The 8,061-nt window shown below is 28.2% G+C and overlaps 1 long non-coding RNA gene across 1 annotated transcript; it reads right to left on the reverse strand.

Annotated features, from left to right (window-relative positions):
* Positions 1–6,947: 6,947 nt before the first annotated feature.
* On the reverse strand, positions 6,948–7,853 carry LOC132803335 (uncharacterized). The gene is made up of 3 exons (XR_009638484.1): positions 7,371–7,853; positions 7,178–7,235; positions 6,948–7,047 (listed from the first exon to the last, which is right to left on the reverse strand). It is a non-coding gene; the product is annotated as an uncharacterized LOC132803335 (long non-coding RNA).
* Positions 7,854–8,061: the final 208 nt, after the last annotated feature.

Below are 8,061 nucleotides of genomic sequence, written 5' to 3' on the forward strand. Positions count from 1 at the left end.
AGTTTGATATAATTGTAGCAATTACTAGGATTTCATGATCAGTGCATCTAATTTTATATACATGTCTCAAAATATCATGGGATTTGTTCCCAAAGAAATACATTTTTGCCAATAAAAAATTCATTCCTTTGCTGACCAAATACTATTTTTCTCCCTAAAAGTCAAACCTTTACCCGCAAAACCTACTAATTTCATCGGCAATAGTACATTTGCCGAGGAAATCATAAAATTACAAAACAAAAGTTTTTTTATTACTTATATATATATATAATATTTATTAAGTTTCCCTAATGATAAAAAATTATTTGTAAATTAAAATCGAAAATGATGTATGTATGCTCATTTTGATTTAATACATATTAGAAACTAAAGTAGAAAATATTACTAATGATCATAACAATATATATGTATACAGTTAGATAGAATAGTAATAGCAACTATTAGGCTTTCATCATCAATGCATCTAATTTTTTTTTTCTTCGTAAAATCAATAAATTTTATTTACAGATCTTAAACAGCAAAGAACTGAGAAATTAAATATCGTGCGATTTCTTCCTAGAGAAATACATTTTTGCGAATAAATAATTCATACCTTGTTGACCAAACTACTAATTTTCTCTTTAAAAGTCAAACCCTTTCTGGCAAAACTTCCTAATGGCATATGAAATGGTATCTTTATGGGTGAAGACATAAAATTCCTAGGCAAAAGTTTTTTATTACTTAAAATATATTTATATATATAATGGATTAATTGAGTTTCTTTAATGGTTAAAAAATAATTGTAAATTGAAATTGAAATTGACATATGGTATGCTCATTTTGATTCTATATATATTAAAAACTGAAGTCGAAATGATATTACTAATGATCATAACAATTTATATGCATACAATTAGATAGAATAGTACTGCCAATTACTAGACTTTCATGATCAGTGCATCAAATTTTTTTTTTCTTTTCGTAAATCAATAAATTTGATATAAATGCCTCAAACAACAAAACAAATGAAAAATTAAATATCATGAGATTTCGTCACAAAGAAATACATTTTTGCAAATAAAAAATTCATATGTTTGCCGACCAAGCTACTAATTTTTCTCTCTTAAAGTCATGCCTTTGCCGGCAAAACTTTCTAATTTCATCTTCATCGGCAATGGTACCTTTGCCAAGGAAATCATAATGGATTACTTAAAAAGTTTATATATATAAAAAAAAAAATATATATATATATATATAATGGATTAAATAAATTTCCCTAATGATAAAAATTTACTTGTGAAGTAAAATCGAAATTGACGTTTCTATGCTCATTTTGATTCAATATATATTAAAAGCTAAAGTCAAAATAATTTTACTAATGATCATAACTATGTATACGTATATGTGTAAGCAAAAAAAACAATGCACACATATATAGTTAAATAGAATAGTAATACCAACTACTCAGCTTTCATGATTAGTGTATCTAATTTTTTTTTTTTTTTCATTTCATAAAATCAATGAATTTTATCTACATGTCTCAAACAACAAAAAAATAAAAAATTAAATATCGTGGGATTTCTTCCCCAAAAAAATACATTTTTACGAATAAAAAATTCATACTTTTGCTGACCAAACTACTAATTTTCTCCCTAAAAATCAAACCTTTGCTCGAAAAACTTCCAATTCGTTGGCAATGTTACATTTGCCGAGGAAATCATAAAATTCGTGGGCAAAATTTTTTATTATTTAAATTTATATATATACATATATAATAGATTTATCAAGTTTCCCTGGTGTTCAAAAGTTAATTGTAAATTAAAACCGAATTTGACATATGTATGTTCATTGTGATTCAATACATATTAAAAGCTGAAGTTGAAATAATATTACTAATGGTCATAAGAATATATACGCATACAGTTAGATAGATAACACCAACTATTAGATTTTCATGAGCTGTGTAATTTTTTTCTTTTTGTAAAATTAATAAATTTTATATACATGTCTCAAACAATAAAGAAATGAAAAATTAAATATCATCCGTAAAAGCTCATTTTCTTATAGTGATTGACTCATATGATGATGACTTTTGCCGAAAGAGGGCAATGTTTCAGTGTAATAATGACTATTCAGCGGATTAATTTAATTAAGACATGGAAATACACTAGACGATGTTGTTTATGATTTATGGCTCAATTTTTTTTTAATTTATTGTCATTTATGTTGTCGTTTAGTAAAGTTTCCTCTACAGTCAAGCTTAGCGTTTGTTGAAGTTATCTCTTTGTTACAAGAAGTTGATTATGTGCAAATATCTGATGGTTTCAATCCGACGCCGTAATTTGAAGGTAAAACGTGGCGTGTGTGACGTACATATTTGGGCTCTGGTAGGTAGAAGCCATATAATTCTACAATGGTACTTTATTAGTAATAGCTATTTTGTGAAAATTGATGCAAAATTATCGTTGTGATTGCTTCTTTCATTTATATTTCGTTGGTTTTGCCACTTTATCTAAACATTCGAAGGAATCATATGTAATATGAAATTAATGTAACGTTTTAAACGTTTTTTTAAATTTTGAATGATTTGAAATTGTGGGCCTTAACGGGCTTTTAATGGTTAAATAAAATTGATCTGGTTGTCCATTTTTGGTTTTTTGGGAATAAGGAAAGGAAAAACAAAAGAAGGAAATAGGAATTTCTGGTGTGATTTTCACTTCTCCCTAACGTGTGTTCTGATAAAACTAGAGTGAAAACAATTTTTTTGCATATTCCATAGTATCCTGAAAGGCGACTGTTGGTTGGTGGGACACAAATAATTTGAAGAATACTGTGATATCACATAGATTTCGAATTCATTTTTAACAAACAGATATAATATAAGGATATACAGATTCAACTAATTTAATTTATTTCTTTCCTGTAATTTTGTTTACTATTTTATTGTATTTATCCACATATATATACATATATATTCCCATATTATTTTTCTAGAATTAATTGTTTGTAATTATATATAGATGAGACCGCGGATGATGAAAAGGAGCAAGAGCGTTCTTATGTTCAACAAAAGTTGGATAGCGAGCTTAAAGAATTGGATAAAAGAGTTTAATAGAAGGAGGTACGGATCACTAAATTAAATTTTGATGATAGCATCAGACTTGTTTTGGTTCCATGTTTACTCAGATATCCATAATTGCATAAAGAGGTAAAAGCAACTTTACGAGCTTTTGGGTCTGCATCAGATGTGGGTGTTTTAGTTCATAGAATTGAAGAATTCTTTTACTAAATGATATTTAGTTCATATATATTCCCATATTATTATATATATATTTTTTTCCTTTTTCTTCTTTTTCGTTCTATCTATTTACTCTTTACTCATCCTGCGAATTTAAGGTAGTTGTTGTCATTTTATGTAAGAAAGAAAAAAAGAAAAAGGAAAAAAAAGATAAACTGAGACTACTGATATCTTATATTTTATTTATTTTGTACAATTATTGAAGACTAGTTCTAAAAGAAAAAAAAAATTAAATTATTGATTAGTATACAAACGAAAGAAGTAAAGGTGTTATGGGGTTCATTAATACTTCATGGTTTATTAATTTTTCTTTTTTAAATTGGGTTTTTGTTCTTATTTGTGTTTTGTGATTTTCTTAAATAATGGATATTTAAGGAGAATTGCATGGTTTAGTGGATTCAAATTCAACTGTTTCTTGGGGGTTTTGAAGGAGAAAACTCAAATATAAATGTATTCTTTTTAATGCTTAAGCGGTAAAGATTTAACCATTAGATAAATAATAATTAATATTCAAATTTCAATCTAAAACTATATGAAATGTGACAATTCTAATGTTTACCACATAATTATTATTTACATTTTAAAATCAAGGAATTTTTTATTAGAAAATCGTTGCATTCATCTACTAAAATATATAAAGGATAGTTTGTACTTTGGTTTGACTTTTTTGATTGTTCGTCGGCTAATCTGTTGTTTTGTGACCGTATAATTTGCTTTCCTTTAATTGTGTTTTGCCCACTACTTTCTCTCTCTCTTCCTCCTTTTGTGAGTTTGGTTTTCAGCTTGGTGAGCGGCAAACATAAAATATCAAAACAAGGCTATTTTTTATTTTTTACCTGAGATGGGTATGGATCTGAAAATATGATGGTAATTTTTCTTTTTCTTTTTTTTTTTTGGCTAAACAAATATGATGGTAAGTTTGGATACTTCATGTGGTGAAAGAAAAACGTGTGAACCGTACTTCTTTTTTTTTTTAAAAAAAAAAAAAAAACATGAAAGCCGCACTTCTACTTTGATTTTTGGGTTTTTAAATCGGTTTTTCTGTTTTATCCTTTACTTAGTTTAAAAAAAAAAAAAAGATTTAAAATGACGGGCAAATGGTTAAAAACAATTTTTAACCAGAGAATGGTTGAGGGATAGGATTTTAGACCATTACAATTTGTCGCTACTCAATCTCAGTTTTATAAGAAACTTGGCACGTATTATTTGGAGCACCAATTGCGTTATTTAAACTTGTTTGTTTATTAGCGTTAATTATTATTATTTTTTTCTTCTGTTGACCTTGGCGATATTGTGTATATACTTGGATAAGTTTTAAATTAGAGTAATGATATAGCCCTCGCTGATAATATTATATATATATTTGTAGTTGGAGAAAAAAATAAAATTTTGTTCTAAAAAAGTTTAATCTAAGTCAACGAAGATAAATTTCATGAACCTATATATCCACCAAAAGTTGAGGGAACTTTGGATGAAATAAAAGATAAACAATGCACTTGTCACAAAGGAAACTAGGGTCTCATATTAGCCGCAGCACTCCAAAAAAAAAAAAAGGCTAAGAACGTTTACTGAAACATGAAATTAACAAGTTCATACTTAACAACTGTACTAAAATATTTTTATTGCGCACGTTTAATAGAGTTAAACCAAGTGTGTCATGTATGGGTTTTATGTTTGACTTTTTCTATGATGAAGGTTTTAGTTTGACCAATATACTATTACATGGAGCTTGTTAATATGACTTTATCGATTATTAACATACTAAATTCTAAATCACTATGACGACCACTTCGAAGTTTTATTGAAATTCTAGGATGATCCCAATTAGGGGAAATTTCATAGAAAATTTTATAAAAAAATTCTACAGCATGTCTCTTATAAAGTGAACTTCCTCAAACTTAACTCTACATAGAAATAATAATGCTATATATATTCTTAACCTCCCGTACCTCTCACTTATTAAGTACCATAATTCGCAGCACTTTAAATATTAAAACATATATATCTTCAAGTCCATGATAACATCAGAGCTTTTTTAGGAATTATATAGTGATAAATTTATATAGCTAGAAAATGATAAATTTTAAGATAATATTAAATAAAACAAAACAAATTAGACATAGGAAAATAACACTTTATAAAAAGATGAAGACCATAATCAAAATTCCAATAATATCACCACTATCCAATACCAATGTAAGTAGGTTAAATAACCTGACCAAATGCTGGAACACTTGTTCGAAGGCTGAATAACCTACCTGAATGCATAAATACCTGCTTAAACACTAGCCTGAATTTTTATCACCTATACTATATGAAGTTTTCCGCTACTTAACAAAGTTACACACACACTTCTAAATCCAGAAAATCATGAGTTAGGATAGATATGCAATCATGCAAATAATAATAATAATGATAATAATGATGATGATGATGACGGCGATGACGACAATCAAACAACAATAAACATATACTAAAATATTAAAAATATCAGTAGTAGTAATAATAATAATAATAATAATAATAATAATAAATGAATAAATTGTTTGAAATGCATGTTCGTAATGGAAAATTACTTGATGTACTATACTATACACCAGTGTACAGTCTCATAGTATCGACTGTCCAAAGGCATAATCAACACATGTAACCACTTGTAGGCTTACTGCTACTAATACGATTAGAGATGGTTGGCTACCATGATCATCTAACTCATTGATTTTGTAGGTATTATAAATACAATAAAAAACCTCTCGTAGGCCTAACTGGATCATTGCCATCATAGTACATGAGCTTACCATATAATATATCGAAAAGACATCTGATGCACCACACCATATAACACTACTATCAAGTGATATTTGGAGTCGCAAATACCATTTGACCGAAGGGAGGAGAAGAGACAACTACACTTAGGGGTGGGCTCGGTTCGGTTTGGTTCGGTTTTGTGGACTTTTTAAAACTGAACCGACCGGTTCGGTTTGGGTTGGGTACAAAACCGAACCGAACCGACCATCATATACCCGAACCGAACCGAACCGAATGATCATTGTTCGGTTTGGGTTGCGTTCACGGTTTGGGTCGGGTTGGGCTTTTATGATGGGCTTCGGCCCAAATTTTTTAATTTTTGGTTTAGGCCGGTTTGGGCCTCATGATGAGCTTCACTTTCAGCCCAAATTTTTTTATTTTTGGTTTGGGCCGGTTTGGACCTCATGATGGGTTTCGGCCTAAATTTTTTTATTTTTACTATTTTGAGATATGAATTTTGATACATTGAGCCAAAATTGTTTAAAATCTTTTTTAAACCTTTTTAATTATCAATCTTTAATTATATTATTATTCATGCATTATATTTTAAATTAAATATCTTTTTCAAACTATTATCTAACTTAAATAATTTTAACATACATTCACCTAAGTAAAAATACTAAATAAACTAACTATTAAGCATCAAACATGTGAAATAATACAACATAAAACTATACAACTACAATACAAGTTTATAGCTATCACCTAATTATACAAATACATCATACAACAACAAATAAATTCTCCAACAAGTTTACAACCAATATTAGTTATAAAATAGAATACAACCATATTTGATATCTTAAACTTCAAAATTAACTTAGAATTTAATAAACTAACAATACAAAAAAATAAAAATTATTTTAAATAGTCTTCTTTCACACACTTCATTCCACGAGCAACCACCATCAACCACAATCCCATTATCACAATATGCCATGCAAAGCCATATTCCATTCATCCTTCAACAAGCATTAAAATTACACATTAAATATTAAATGTAACTAGCAATCAATAAACTTGAGTGCAATTTAGTATATTACTAAAATATTATCTAATTTAAAAAATAATTGGAATTAACAACAAACTTACCAAGCAATCATAGATCAATTAGATGGAGGTAGATTTTGTTTTGTAACACAAGATGCTCCTAAACAAATTAAAATATAATATTAAATTAATCAATAAATACTAAAAAGACGTTGTAAATATTACTAAAAAAATTTAAAAAGCTCTAAAAAACATGATAAAAATAAAATTACAAATAATTAAAAAACAATCGTACCTGATTCAATAGAATCATAATATGCAACATCCTCAATTGGTACTTCAACTCTATAATCATATCTCATAGGATTTGATTTCAACCAATTTTGTGAACAAATCAAAGCCTCCACCATCTTTGGACCCAATGAACTTCGAAATGCATCAAGAATACGTCCTCCGGTACTAAATGCAGATTCAGATGCTACTGTAGAAACTGGAATGGCATATACATCTCTTGCAATTTGAGATAAAATTCAATATTTTGTGCAATTATTTTTCCACCAAGCCAAAATATCAAATTTCTCACTCTCCACATCCTCACATGGATCAAACAAAAATTTATCAACCTCATTCTTTATTTCCAATACATTTTTCTCCATTTTTCTTTTTTTAAATTGTGATTCTTTCAAACGCCGACGATCATCTATACTTCCATCATCCATTGAATCCACCATCATCCCACTTTGTTGTGCTTGTATTGATTGATTATCATTAGGATTAGACACTTTAGAAGTCTCATCCATAGAATCAACTTCTTTATAAAAGTCATAAAGATTATATAAAGTATCTTTCACATCCTTAGTCAAAGATTCAACCATACCACTTTCATAAGCATCCTCAAAAAGATATGATACATATTCTAGCTTATATCGTGGATCAAGCACAACGACAATAAGTAACAACTTGTTGACATTTTCAAGTGAACCCCA

The sequence above is a fragment of the Ziziphus jujuba genome, chromosome 3 (assembly GCF_031755915.1).
Source record: "Ziziphus jujuba cultivar Dongzao chromosome 3, ASM3175591v1".
NCBI classification, from domain to species: Eukaryota; Viridiplantae; Streptophyta; class Magnoliopsida; order Rosales; family Rhamnaceae; genus Ziziphus; species Ziziphus jujuba.